General features: G+C 46.3%; 1 pseudogene; it reads right to left on the bottom strand.

The window, feature by feature from the left end:
- Positions 1–2243: 2243 nt before the first annotated feature.
- Positions 2244–14311, bottom strand: part of LOC120837052 — a 30140-nt pseudogene continuing 18072 nt past the window's right edge.

Raw genomic sequence — 14311 nt, forward strand, 5'->3', positions numbered from 1 at the left:
GCTGCCTCTTCGGCACGTTTTGCTTCCTTTTTGGCAGGTTCGGCTACCTGTTTTGCAAGTTTGCTTCCTATTTGACAGTGTTCGGCAGCCTGCTTGTCCTGTTTTGTTTCCTGTTTAATCAGTTTGGGGACCTGTTTGGCATGTTTGGCTGCCTGCTTGGCAAGTTTGTCTGCATGTTTGGCAGGTTAAGGAGGCAGTTTGGCTTGTTAATGTTCCAATTCGGCCAGTTTGTTTTCCTATATCATCAGTTTAGTCAGTTCGATTTCCATTTTCCCCAGTTCAAATTCGGGTATGCCGGGTTCAGAATCCTGTTTTTTTTGTTTTTTTTTCTTTATTTAACTCTGGAGAGTTGGGTCACTGTGAATCAGGCGTTACGCCCATACCGAAAGGTTTACAGTGCCTCTTAAGCAGAGAAGGGAAGGAAATTATATATACAAAACAAGGGGGGGGGGCGAGTCACCGGCTACATAAATGTTACACGAGTCATGCACTCAATTGTTCCGCAGGTAGCTTGCGACGTTTTTGGTGAACGTGCAAAGGGAGGCCTGGTCATTCGGTGCTGGGTTGGTGATCGACGTGGGAAGGAACCTCCAGAGTCGTACCGCGCGGGAGCCCAAAGAGTGGGAATGACGGAGGGTGCGGGTTAACAGGGGCTGTAGGCCGCCGGAACGAGTACGCCGCAAAAAGGAAGCGAAAGGAAGCATGGAGTTCGGCAGGCTGAGAGTGGTCAGGAGGCGTGCTGTCGCAACTTGACGTCGCAGTTGAAGTTGGTCCCAGCCGACCAGTCGGAGAAGAGCACTGGTGCGCAGCTCCTGGTAGGGCGGTGTTGATTGCCCGAGCTGGCATCTCACAATGTGGTTGGTGGCACGACGTTGCAGTGACTCAAGTGAGGCAATGAGTTGAGCTGACGACGGGTCCCAAACTGAACTGCAGTATTCCAAGACGGGGAGAACCAGTGCTGTAAACAGCAATCTTGGCACGCTGGGGCAGGCTCCTTTGGACGAACGAATGACGAAGGCAACAAGTCGCCTTGCCTTGGAGACGACGTCTTGGATGTGGCGACGAAAATCAAGATGGTGGTCGATTGTGACACCTAAGAGGCGCATATGCGTCGCTCTCGGGATTTCGGCGCCATTCAGGAACAAGGCCGTCTGGCTTGGGGGCTGACGCGAACTGGTAATGTGCATTGAAGCGCACTTGGAGAGATTCAGTGGAAGTTTGTTGGTTAGCGACCAGGCATGAATGTTGTCCAAGTCAGCTTGGAGGCGTGAATAGTCTGAAAGAGATGCGGTTGGGTTAATGAGGGTCAGAACGTCGGCATAGAGAAGAGGGGTAGAAAGAAGGGATGAGGTGACATCGTTGATGACAATATTGAATAGGGTTAGTCCGAGTACACTGCCTTGGGGAACTCCACGGCAAACAGGGATTGTGGAGGAGCGAGCATTTTGGTGCACAACGTATTGGCTACGCCCTATGACAAAGTTTTTTAGCCAGGCGTAGAGGGGGCCGGAGATTCTCATCTTTTGTAGCTTGGGAAGGAGCAAGTCGTGGTCGAGGCTGTCGAAGGCTTTCTTGAAATCAAGTTGGACGATTTTGCATGGGAGTCGGCCGTCAAGACTGGCACTCAGTGTATAAGTGACAGTCGCGAGGGCCGACTCACAGCTTCTGGCTGGACGAAAACCGTATTGGTGGGGGCTGAGGAGGTTTGAGAGCTCTAAGTGGGTCAGGAGATGTTTATTAATTACTCTTTCCATTGTCCGGCATACGATGGAAGTTGTAGAGATTGGCCGGTAAGAGCAGATGTCGGACTTGGGGGCGCCATGCCCCTTGTGGACAGGCGTTTCCGAGGCGACTTTTCAGGATTCGGGTACGGAGCTGTGGGAGAGAAAATCATTGAAGAGTGGAGTGAGCACAGGGGAGATACGACCAGCACAGGCTTTGAGTAGCGCAGGATGAATACCATCAGGTCCGGGGCGTTGGAAGAGATTGACGCGGGCGAGGGCTTCGTAGGTTTCGCTGGGAAGGATCACTATGGAGGAAAGGGTGGTTCCTTGTTTGATTTAAAGTGAGGGAATCTTGGGCTGAGCGGGTCGGGGGTCGGAGGCTGTAGGGTTGACTAACGTTGGGGCCAGAGAGAAGTGGTGGGAGAAGAGTTCGACTATGTGTTCGGGTTTGGAGTAGGGTATGCCGTTATGAGTGAACACAGGGGCTTGGGACATTCTGCGTTGGTGGTGAAAATAGGCTCAGAAAAGTTTGGGCTGTCTGGTGGCTTTGGCTGCTAGTTGCTGTAAGTATGTATTGTGGGCGACGTAAATTAGGCGCTTGACTTCCTTACGGGCTTTGCAGGCTTGGCTAAGATGAGTAGGGTTTTGAGTTTTCCGCGATTTGCTGAATAGACGATTTTTGCGTCTTACAAGGGTCACAATCTCTTTTTTCATTCATGGAAGGTTGCCACGCTTCCGGCTGACCCTGACGGGAACACACTCGCGCTGAATAGCTGACATCATTTTGAGGCATAAGTAGTAGGCGTCATCAGCTGACTGGTGATCAAACACTATAGACCAAGGGGCGAGATGAATGAGTTGGTTGAGATGAGGGAAGTTTGTTTTTGCGAACTCCAGAAAGTTCCTGGCTTGGTGACCTTGCTTGGGAGCTGTGCAGCGGATGTTGGTGACGAGGGCACGATGATCGGAGCCTGGGAGACCAGGGATGGCAGTGCATTGGTGGGATAAGGTGGGGTTGTTGGTGAGGGCGAGGTCAAGGAAAGTTGTGGTCCCGTTCCTAAAGGTATAGCAGGGGGAATCGCAGAGTTGGGTGAGGCCGGTTGTTTCCAGTATGTCTAATAGCACGTCGTCAAGTGGATTGGATGGTGTGAGAGTTTCGGGGTAGGACCAGTCGATATGACTATTGAAGTCGCCGAAGGGGAACAGTGCGGAGAATCAGCTGGGATCGATGCGTTGTAGGCTGTCGTGGAGGAGGGCATAGGAGTATTCGCGGACCGAAGGCGGGCAGTATGCACACGCCAAAAGAAGTTTTCGGCGTCTGCAAAATGCTTCTACAAAGATGGCTTCAAGACCAGGCTGGGTGAGGTAATCGAGACGACGACAGGGCAGGTGTATTTGTACGGCGAGAAGGACGCCGCCACCGGTTGAGGGACGATCTTGCCGGAACAGGGAGAACTGTGCGAGATCGACTGGCTGCCCATCAAAGACGGAGGCGTCTAGCCATACCTCACATACAGCAAATATTGTGTCGGGAAAGGATGACGTCAGTGCTTTGAAGTCGGGCAGCTTGTTCTTAAGGGAGCGAACATTTGAAAAAACATACGAAAATCTCTCTCGACGCACCGGGAGCACCGTCGGCCGTGAAGCTGTCAGAAGAGCGCCGGGCACCGCCGTCGCTGCCGCTCATCGGAGGGGAATCGGAACACTGCTTGGGGGGGCTGGTGATGGTAGTGGGGGAGGCAGGTGCTCCTTGTTGCTTCTGTGGAAACAGGTCGTCGGCCAGAGGCGGGAGCTGGCACACTGCACAGAACAACTCGGAAGGTGACGAGGAAAGTCGCCTGTAGTTAGGAAGAGAGACGCCTTCGCATTTGCGGTGGAACCACGAGTCACAATCGTCACATTGTAGAGCGGCAACGCTGTCGAACACGGACCGGGAACAGCGCGGACAGGTAGGGCGTGGGCCGGGATCTGATGGCACGTCCCCAGCGATGAGCAGTAGAAGAGTGAGGTACGGTTTGCGACGAGGGCAGCCGTGGGAAGCCGGTGGTAACTAGGCCCAACGCCAGCTTGCCATAACGAGGCTTCTCCACGAGCGGCGACGTTTGACACCGATGCCGTTGTCCAGGGATCCGCCACCAGAAGTTTATGGGTCGTCGGCGGCGAGGGAAGTCTTTGACGAAGCGCCAGCAGTACTGTTAGGCATATCAGGAGGCGGAGACAGGCAAACGCGTGCGCTGCCATATCCACGCAGTGCAGTACGGGCAATGCTACTGTTTGAATAGGGCCAGTATGCCGAGTATTCAACTTCAATGTGGAAGACTTTCTTGTTATGACACATTACCTACACCCTTGTTCGGCTCCGTATTGGGCGGTGTGCATGGGCACTGAAGATTCCCCCATTTCTATGGGTCTGCACAAAAAGCTTTCCTTGATCGGCCTTCGAAAAGGGGTCGCATTGAAGCTTCTGCCTTGCAAGAGATACATTCTAGTCCGCCTAGTTTCGCGAATTTCTTGGTACTCCAATCTGAAAGTGACAATCCACCGTCGACAATGTCACCATTTCTTGTTGCAAAAGTCCTCGATAGTGTGGTTTGAGAGAGTTTCCAGGCTAAAAAGCTGCCATCTGGCGATTTACTTGTAGAAATTGAGACCAGCCGCCATAGTTCTGCACTCCTTGCACCCAACTGTGTGTCGGACTACAAGGTTACAGTGACACCCTACAAGACATTGAACAATATCCAATGAGTTATCAGGAAGGACGACCTTCTGAATGCGTCTGAGGGTAAAGTAGTGGAGGGCCTTTCTGGGACCATGGGGTTGTAGCTGCAAGGCGCATCTCCTTGCGTGGCGACGGCCAAGGGTTGAAAATGAGGCACATCGTGCTTACATCTGACTCCACCACACTTCCCGATTTTGTGAAAGCTCGATAACTCTACAGGAGAGTTTGTACTTTCTTTCCAAACCCGAGAAGGTGGGTCAACAACCAAGGATTTGGACACAGCACACAAAATTGCCGCGGCAAAGGCACATGTGCTAAGTGTGGCAAAACTGACCACGCAGCAGGCTATTGCTCCAACGACGCACTCTGAGTAAATTACAAAGAGCCCCATCCCGCTTACTCTATGTCGTGTAAGACGTGGAAATATTAAATGAAAATTCGTACTCTTAATGTGAATATTACAAATATAAGCTTGCGACAGTATACGCGGCATCCCTTAAGTATTTTAACCACCCATTGCTCCGGTTTTCTAGACTAAGTGTTAAAAATACGGTATACGGAGTACGTAGCGCCGGGTCCCTGAGAGTACCTCGTCCTAGAACAAATTATGTGCTTCAAATGTTAGAGCATACATTGCCAACATTACTGAACTTTTTAAGAGACCACCATGTCTGTTTTGATGCACTAAATAAGAAAACAATACGCACAATATTAACTTCTAACTTTTAAACTTTTTTCTCCTGCATAGAACTGCCTGTTTTGTTTTTTCGCGTTTAAAATGTTTCTGTTAAAGTCTCCTGTCTGCCGATCTGCCGATAGGGGGCAGGGGCTTTGTCAAGCTGCACATTTTGCAGCTTCTTTCCCTGTCTCCGTCACCCATATGTACAAATGGGAGTAAATAAATGAATTGAATTGAATTGAATTGAAATAAAACCTCTCATACTCAGAGGCGCGTCGACGCTTCGCGTTTTTGCGCAAGGGCGCCTTTGCACACGTGGTGCAGAACCAATATAGGAGGGTGCCGAACCATCCACTCCTGCGTCTGACCCAGACGACAAGGAGTGGCAGGACCGCAAGGACGAGTTCAATAGTGAAAAACCAGTTATTCCACCAAAGCGACAATTATACTCCACAAGGCTCGTCTGCTCTCTCAACAGAAACAACATTGTGCATCCTCAGTCGCTACACTAGCCTCACGACACCAAGGTATCTTGTTCATTCGCATCGCTTTACCTACTCCTAGGGATCAGCCGAGAAAGAGGAGTAACGGCAACTCCCTCGCCAGTGGCCTCGACTCAAAGTCTCGATTCTCTTGGAGGTCGGAGGTGGCAGATTTATATAGACCAACCAGAGGACTACTTCCGACTCCTTCGCCTGGGGCTTTATTTTTAATTGTTCTTTTCTCAAAGGTTCCGTTGGAGCTGCCTTCCAGACTCATTCAGTCATCACTCATGTCCATTTTCAAACTTTACGAAATTTAACTTCAATGACTGGCTTAGGGTTTCTCAAGCTAGCATTCCACAAATGTTCTTACTTTCTGGTGAAAAGCTAACTGCCTAATGTTATTCATGTATGTTTTTTTTTTACAATAAAGTTGCAGTGGACTTTTTTTCCACTTATGGCGACATAATCTTTTTATTAAATGAGCACAACCCTGCTGCCTTTCGTTTGCAGAAGTCTCACCTCAAAGAAAGTCCTTCAAACGTGCTTAGACAGTTCAAAGTGTTCAGAAAAGATAGGTTAAACCCGTCTGTGGCTTCCAGTGGTGTTGCAGTGGTTGTCCAATGCATCGTCCCGTCCACTGAAGTGGCTTTGCAAACCTCTCTCGAGGCTGTGGCTGTCCGCATGCTGTTGGACCGCGTGATTATCGTCTGCTCAGTGTACATCTCCCCGGGATATCAGCTACAGTACGAGGAACTTGATGATCTAATTAGCCAGCTTCCGGTGCCTTATATTGCTTTAGGTGATTTCAATGCACACAATCCTTTGCGGGGAAGCTGTAGAAGAGATTCTCGACGGGCACTCGTTGGGCATTTTCTTCTTTCGACAGGATTGTGTCTGCTCAACACCAAAGAAGCCACTTATATTAGTTCAGCAACTTGTAGTTTTATTTCTATTGATCTTTTGTTCTGACATCCTTCGTTGTAATCCCTGCTTTTAATGAAGGTCATCGCAAATGCGTATGGGAGTAACACCTTTCCACTCATTTCAGAGTTCAACCATCCTCCTGCTGGTCTTTTAACACGCACTTTTCGTTGGAACCTTGAAAAGGCTGACTCTCAATCTTTACGGAAGCCTCACCTATTGCATGTTAATCCCTTGATGATCTTTCCATCGACGATTTCAGTGAGCACATTACTCAGCACATCTTGCAGGCCGCTATGCTTGCCATTTCCATGGCATTCTCACATCTTCCGAGAAGGCCAAAGCCCTGGTGGGGCGGAGACTCCCGCCAGACGAAGAAAGAACAGAATCGTGCATGGGGCATTTTCAGGCGTTACCCCACGGCAAATATCCTGATAGGTTTAAAAAAAAGCGCAAGCAACGTATATCCAACGGAAAGCAGGGCGGCAAAGTTTTAGAGGTATGCTTCTGAAATTATAGCAGTGAATCCAAGGAAGTTTGGGACCGTGTGCATAAAATTGAAGGCTACTACCGGGTATTTTCAGTCCCACACCTGAACCGAAACAGAGTATACTCTGCCAGCCTAGAAGAAGAGGCGAATGTCCTTGGAGGGTATTTCAAATTTGTTTCAAGCTCTCGACATTATATTCGGTTATTTCAGGAACACAAGCTACAGTTAGAGAAAAATGGCAGTTCCTTTGTCTGGTGACTTGGAAGAGCACTATAATTCACTATTTACACTTTTTTAACTACAGCTGGTACTTCATTCGTCCAAAAGACAGGTCCTGGGCAAGACGGTATTCATTTCAAAATGCTTTAGCACTTCCAGCCATCAACTCTTGAGCTTGTTTTATATTTGTTAAACCGAATTCGGCTTGAACGTTGCTATTATAATTTCCTGGTGAAGCCAGGAAAGGATCCTAGCAGTACATCTAGCTTCAGGCCGATAGCTCTCACAAGTTGTTTTCAAAGACACTAGAAAGGACGATAAATAAAAGAAATATATTTTATTTGGACAGAAACAAGCTACTTGACTGTTACCACTGTGGTGTTCGCTCAGGTCGATCGATGGTCGACCATCTGGTCCGCTTTGAGAGTGCTGTGCGAGAGGCCTTTGCAAATAAACAGCATTGATTATCTGTCTTTCTTTTACTTGGAAAAGGCATTTGTTACGGCCTGCTGCAACGGCATATTGCAGGATTTGTTGAACATTTTTTTTCGGGGAAGATTGCCAGATGCCATCCATAGTTACCTCCGGGATTGCACTTTTCGTGTGAAGCTCCTCCCGTCCACTGGATTGGCTTTGCTAACCTCTTTCGCGGCTGTGGCTGTCCGCATGCCGTTGGACCGCGTGATTATCGTCTGCTCAGTATACATCTCCCCGGGATAACAGCTGCAGTACGAGGAGCTTGATGATCGAATTAGCCAGCGTCCGGTCCCTTACATTATTTCAGTTCATTTCAATGCACACAATCTTTTGTGGGGAAGCTTTTGACGAGATTTTTAAGGAGCACTCGTTGAACGGTTTCTTCTTGTGACAGGATTGTGTCTGCTCAACACAAAAAAGCCACTTATATTAGTTCAGCAATTTGTAGTTTTACTTCCATTGATCTTTTGTTTTGTCATCCTTCGTTGTACCCCCCTTTTTATCGAACGTCATCCCAGATCCATATGGGACTAACCAATTTCCACTTATTTCAGAGTTCAACCATCCTCCTGCTACTCTTTTAACACGCATCCTTCGTTGGAAGCTTCAAAAGGCTGACTGGTCAATCCTACAGAAGCCTCTCTTATAGCATGTTCATCCCTTGATGATCTTTCCATCGACGATGTCGCTGAGCACATTACTCAGGACATCTTGCAGGCCGCTATGCTTGCCATTTCCCGTGACATTCTCAGATCTTCCAAAAAGGCCAAAGCACTGGTGGGACGGAGACTGCCGCCAGACCAAAAAAAGAACAGAATCGTTCATGTTGCATTTTCAGGCGTTACCCCATGGCAAATAACCTGATAGGTTTAAAAAAAAACGCCAGCGAGGTATAGCCGACGGAATGCCAAGCGGCAAATTTTTACAGAGTATCTTTCTTCAATTATAGCAGTGCATCTTCGAATGAAGTTTGGGACCGTGTGCATAAAATTGAAGGCTCCTACCGGGTAATTTCTGTCCCACTCCTGAACCTAAACAGAGTATGCTCTGCCAGCCTAGAGGAACAGGCGAATGTCCTTGGGGAGTATTTCGAATTCGTTTCAAGTTCTCAACATTATACTTGGTCATTTCAGAGACAAAAGCTACAGTCAGACAAAAAAGGCAGTTCCTTTGTCTGGCAGCTTGCAAGAGCACTATAATTCACTATCTACACTTTTTAAACTACAGCGGTACTTCATTTGTCAAAAGAGACAGCTCCTGGGCCAGACGGCAGTCATTTCAAAATGCTTCAGCACCTCCATCCATTAACTCTTCAGCTTTTTTTTATATTTGTTCAACCGAGTTTGGCTTAAAGGTTGCTTCCCTCATCTTGAAAGGTGGCTATTATAAATTCCCTGATGAAGCCAAGAAAGGATCCTAGCAGTACATATAGCTTTAGGCCGATAGCCCTCACGAGTTGTTTTTTAAAGACACTAGAAAGGATAATAAATAAAAGAATTATATTTTATTTAGACAGAAACAAGCTACTTGACTTTTACCAGTGTGGTTTTCGATCAGCTCGATCGACGGTCGATCATCTGGTCGGCTTTGAGACTGCTGTGCAAGAGGCCTTTGCAAATAAACGGCATTGATTCTCTGTCTCTTTTTTACTTCGAAAAGGCATTGTATACGGGCTGGTTCTATGGCATATTGCCGAGTTTGTTCAACATTGGTGTGCGGGGCAGATTGCTAGATGCCATCCGTAGTTACCTTCGGGTGCACTTTTCGTGTAAAGCTTGGGGCAACCATTTCTAAAGAATTCTCGCAAGCAAATGGAGTCCCACGGGGCGGTGTGCTTAGCATCACACTTCTGATTGTAAAAATGAATTCAATTGATCGCGTTATACCCCCATTTGTTCTGTACTCGCTCTATGGTGGTGATGTACGAATTTCAGTCTCATCTTGTAATCCGTCGATCTGTGAACGTCGACTCCACTCGCAATCAACAATTTGGTCAAATAGGCAAATATAAATTGTTTTTGGTTCTCTCCTGAGAAAACGGTTTGTGGGTGCTTCTCTCGTCGCCGCGGAATTTGACTTGAGCCTGCCCTAAATATGTGTGAAGTCCGTGCTGCAGTAGAGAACGAACAGAAGTTTTTAAATCTTATATTTGACTCTAAAATGGTATTCATTCCACATGTTAAGAGCCTCGACATGAAATATGTGAAATCACTTATTGTACTAAAGGTCTTGTCGCACGTGTTCTGGGGGGCTGATTGGTGTTGTTTATTGCGCATCTACCGCTCAGTCGTACGGTCCCGACCTGATTATGGCTGTATTGTGTACGGCTCCACGCGGGCATCGGTTCGTAAGATGCTGGACCCTATTCATAATTTGGGGCTCAGACTTTCCACTGGTGCTTTTCGCACATATCCAATACTCAGCCTATACGAAGAGGCAAATGAGCCCTCACTGGAGAAAGAGAGGTTTGAATTAGGCTTCATGTACTCTCTGCGAATCACGTCTGTTCCTGGTCACACCACTCTGGACTGCACAGATTAAGTACAATATGAGCAGACTTTCATATATAAGCCTTAATTGTTTCGACTTCTCGTCATAAGAATTCGCTCTTCTGCTGACTCCGTAGGGCTGGATGTGCTACCCTCAGTTGTGCAACGCTTGAACTGAGTAGCTCCTTGGGACCTCATCCCTATCCACTTTGAGTTGAAACTAACAAAATACCACAAGAAACAGACCCCTAATGAAGGTCTGAGACAGGAACGTTTTGAACTGCAGGACCAGTACTGAGACTTCACAAGTTTTTACACTGATAGGAGCAAAACTGATTTCTACGTAGGCTGCTCAGCGGTGGGGCCTTCTGTGAGTGAATCCAGAAAATTAACAATAGTGTCTGTATTCTTTCCGCAGAGCTTTATGGCTTACTCCTTGGCCATATACCACATTATTAAAAAGAAGATCCATAAGTCAATTGTTTACACTGACTCACTTGGTGCTTTACGAGCTCTATGCACAACGGAGGACGTTCAAAATCCACCTGTTTTAGAAATAAGGAACCGGTTATTTTCAGCATTAAAAAGGAAAAAAGAAATACCATTATGGTGGTTTCTTTCCCATGTTAGAATTCGTGAGAATGACGATGCTAACTGCGTAGCGAGCAATGATAAGGATCGACAAGTAGATCTGCACAAAATACCCTACAGAGATTATAGACATGCCATGAAAAAGCCTACAAAGTGCAGGTGGCAAGAAGAGTGGAACCGAGAAATGAAAAATGATTTGCGCGCAGTAAAAACTTTAATTCAGGGATGGGAGAGTGCAGGTCATCGCGAGTGATTTTATGAGGTGGTATTTTGTCGACTACGAATCGGTCATACACGTCTTACCCATGGGCACCTTCTGCAAAGAGAGGATGCTCCAGAGTGTGAACACTGACATATACCATTTAGCATCCCGCACATTTTACTTGTATACCCTATGTATGACCGTGAACGTCACATACATTTTGCAAGAATTTACTAAAAGCGTACCCCATTACATTTGATTAGTTTTCTCGGCGACGAACCGCTGACACCACAACAGTGTGTTTTTAATTTTCTTAGAGATATTAGATTACTGGACCAGCTATAATTTAACATGTTTCCTGGAGTCATGCCCATGTGGGTATTCTCTTATTTTCTAAGTTTTTATGACCCACAAGCCACTAAAGCTCTTTCTTCTCCATAACCATGGTTTCCTGCAATAGTCATTGTTGTTTGCGCATGATGGCCTTGGATGCTGCTGCTCCAGTAAACCTCAATCGATCAATCAATCCAAAATCTTAGCGATGCGATGAGCAACATCGAGAAAACTCCGCTTCTCGTCACTCACTCTCGTCGCTCTCTAAATCACTTAGATTTCGTTCAGTCTTACCAGCATATCCCGACTGTAAGATAGGACCGACGAAGAAAAGGAAGATCTCGGGCCATCCAAGGACCAAGTACGCAGCACATTTTTTTCTACACTAATCGTGGAACCGCCCTCAGGAGCGTTTCATATTAAATCAATTCTATTATCAGAACTTCTCGGAGGAAGTTTCTGCAAGATCAACACTAATTGGGTTTCCCGCTAAGTTTAACTAAACAAGTAACGTAACTTTAATTGGTGGAAGGTGACCTCTATACAAATTAAGTGTCCGCACTAGATTTAGCGAAAAACTTGTCTTCGCGTGACTTAACGCCAATTCAGTTGCGTCGCTAAATTTAGAGGGGAAAATGACGTCACACGACTTTATGTTACGTGACGTATACAACAATTCTGTTTCCCCAATGAATTTAGAAGGGAAATTGGCGTCACATGAGCTGATGCCACCTAACCTCTACAACAATTCAGCTTCCTTGATAAATATACTGCGCAATTTACAACGCGTGACAACAATTTCACGTCGGGGAAGCCATGAGGCCCAGCTGCTCCCAGTAAGCAAGTACGGGTAGCAAATTCTGTCCCTGATACTTTAAGCTCTAAGAACAACTACTAAGTATACACTTAGTACCCGTCAAACAATCTGAAGAGCGACGGGAAAGAGAGTACCACTAAACATACATGATTCAAAAAAGCTTCAAGTGTGAACCGCACTTGCCTAGCAATTTGCTTTTCACGTTTTTTGATCAATTCGCCACCTCGTTTTATGTCATTTGTGCGTATGGAAGTGGGCATAGAAGATTGCAGAGATGAAGTGGCTGATCGTTTTCGTCTTACACCAGCTCCTGGGGTAAAACGTATTTTTTTTTCGTTTTCGTCTTACTCAGCTCCTATAGCTCACACGTTTATAAAAACACGTTTATAAACGTGTGAGCGCGATTACGGCGCAGCCGGCGGCACGATAACGGCGCGGCTTCGATTTTGTTTATGAGCTTCGTGCTACCATCCGCCATGCGCTCGTCGACTACAGTGTTTCCTGCTGGGATCAAGATAACAGAGGACCTCGGCTCGTGCTATGCCATCCTCAGTGACATCAACGGCAGCGCCTACAAAGGGACTCCCCGGCTAGAGCGCGCCTGTGGGCGTGTACGAATTGTAGCAATGAGGTGGCTGATGTTACTCGTCTTATCACAGGCTAGAAGGCATACATTTTGCCACTGTTTTGGGTCAAATTATGTTTGCCTAGTTGTGTTTCGTTGCCGCGAAGCTTGTATTGAATCTTTTATAGCTTTGTTGCTTTTGATATCTGGGTATGTAGAGAAGTACCCAGGCCTTATGAGGAAGCAACAAAGGGACCAATTCATTGTACTTGTGAAGACAGTCACGAAGTTTCAGAGTAGCCTTGTTGTGCTGCAAGAAGAGGTAAACCTACTAAAACAGAAAGGAATAGAAAATTACAAATCTGCCTCCACGCTAAAAGAACGCGTTAATAACCTAACAACTGAACTCGACTTACAAAAGCAGAGAGATATTGCAGCGTCACACCTACCGAACCTCAGTTTCATACAGCCCTGAACGAACTTTCACAGCTGACAGCTCGTTGAAACGACGCGGAGGGCAAATCCCACTGCAATAAATTTTCTTTATTTTTTGGCGTCACTGACACCGATAGGAAAACCTGGGCTCAGTCCGAGGGAATGATAACTGGCTTGCCTTCCAGAAACCTAGGCGTGAATTTTGACTTTAGTAAAACTGAAAGTGCGCACCGCTTAGGAGCGTTCAATTCGCTCGCATAAACATCGCCCAATATTTGTGAAGTGTTCATTATTTTATGATAAATAGGGCATTCTTTCTTAGGAATTTAGGCTCAGAGGGACACGTGCGAATATCAGCGCAAATGTTCGAATTTCCTCCGACTCGCGCCGTCATCTTCTTGATTTTGCCAAGCCTAAAGGCACGACTTACAGGCTACTTCACGATAAGCTGTTTATTGACAATACGTGTAATGTATTTGACGCCACTCTTGGTGCCGTGAAAGAAAAAAAAAACGTACATAGCAATGACACGGTTCATTTCGTTTTTCGTCTTTCAATTAACCTGCGAAACGTCATGAAATCAGTAACAAACCTTCTTATCATTCTATTTTATTTACTAACATTACAAGCTTGATACCAAAAGGAGATTATGTGCTTTCTTTGATTAAAGCTTGCAACGTAGATTTCCTAGCACTTACCGAGACGTGGCTAAGATCTGATATATCTGATACTGAACTTTTTCCTTTGTCTCCAAGCTTTCGTGTGTATAGGAGTGATAAATTTGCTAGGGGGTGGGGGTGGGGAGGTGTGCTTTTAGCCATAAAAAATCAAATTTCGTTTCGGGATATATCAATCCTTAGCAACGTGGAGGTTCTTTCGGTGTACGTCGCTACGACGCCCCCCGTAAAAATGGGTCCGTCCTACATACCGCCAAATAGAGATAAAGAATTATTTACCGAGCTATATAAGTGTTTTTTTTTTAATCACAACTAAATACCCTAAAGCATTTGTTACTCTTTTTGGCGATATCAATTAAGCGAACATTCACTGATCTGCACTCTCTTCTAGTCGCGCATTTTCTCAAGAAGTGATATACTTTTGTTTAGATTTCAACTTTCCAAATGTTATCACTCAACCTACTACAACACTACAATACAATTTATTT

This window comes from Ixodes scapularis, unplaced genomic scaffold (genome assembly GCF_016920785.2).
Source record: "Ixodes scapularis isolate PalLabHiFi unplaced genomic scaffold, ASM1692078v2 PGA_scaffold12__126_contigs__length_90152505, whole genome shotgun sequence".
NCBI classification, from domain to species: Eukaryota; Metazoa; Arthropoda; class Arachnida; order Ixodida; family Ixodidae; genus Ixodes; species Ixodes scapularis.